Genomic DNA, 973 nt, shown 5'->3' with positions numbered 1-973 from the left:
CGGGGCTGGGGGCGGGCCCGGCCCACTTCCGGGCGCGCGGGGGCGGATGGGACAACCGACTTCCGGGCCCGCGGGAGCGGGCGGCGGGGGCCCCCTTTCAGCCGCGCAGGTGCCGGTCCGGTGGCGGGTCCCGAGCGAGGTCGTTGCGGAGGGCGGATCCCGGCCGGCGGCGGCCGCGTGGTGCAAGGGCCCAGGCCCCGACCTGAGGGCGTCTGGGGTGATAGGCTTTAAAAGGTCCGCAGCGGGAGGTGAAAGAGGTGTTGAGGATGACGAGAAAAACGTATAAAGTATTATTTCACCTAACAGCGGGTGTGTACGAACGTCATGGTAGATTCTGTGAGAACTTCAGTGAGAAACGTTGGAGCAGAACTAAGATAGATCACGGGGTTATTGTAAAATTGTAAACTTGCCCCTGTTCATCTGCAGTTTCCATGCAAACCCAGTAAGAATATCACCAGGCTAAAAAACTAAATCTAAGCAATTCTGGGAGTCCCGTCCTGGCTCAGCAGAAGTGAATCTGACTCATACCCATGAGGAGGCAGGTTCGATCCCTGGCCTCGCGCGGTGGGTTAAGGATCCCGCGTTGCCCATGAGCTGTGGTGTAGGTCGCAGATGTCTGGGATCTGGATCTGTTGCTGTGGCTGTGGTGTAGGCCAGCAGCTGGAGCTCCGATTTGATCCCTAGCCTGTGAACCTCCATATGTCGCAGTTGCAGCCCTAAAAGGACAAAAAAATAATAATGATAATAACAGTTCTGCAAGACACTGTGGAGGAGGATAGGGGGAAACCAGAGACCCGTGACCCCGAAAAACTCAATGTAGCTGGGAAAACTCAACATTCCCATGTTGTGATGGCAGTTTTTCTGCCACTCAGAGACGTGCCCCAGAGTCTGGGAGGGAGGATTGTCGTAGGACAGTTTTCTCCGGAGAAACCCTGGAGTGGCTGATTAAGTGGCCGTCTTGCTCCACTCTCCA

The sequence above is a fragment of the Sus scrofa genome, chromosome 12 (assembly GCF_054392235.1).
Source record: "Sus scrofa isolate SSC_HxYL_T2T_F1_AM1 chromosome 12, Sscrofa_HxYL_maternal_Yorkshire_Landrace_v2.0, whole genome shotgun sequence".
Lineage (NCBI taxonomy): Eukaryota > Metazoa > Chordata > Mammalia > Artiodactyla > Suidae > Sus > Sus scrofa.
This window is presented reverse-complemented; position numbering follows the sequence as displayed.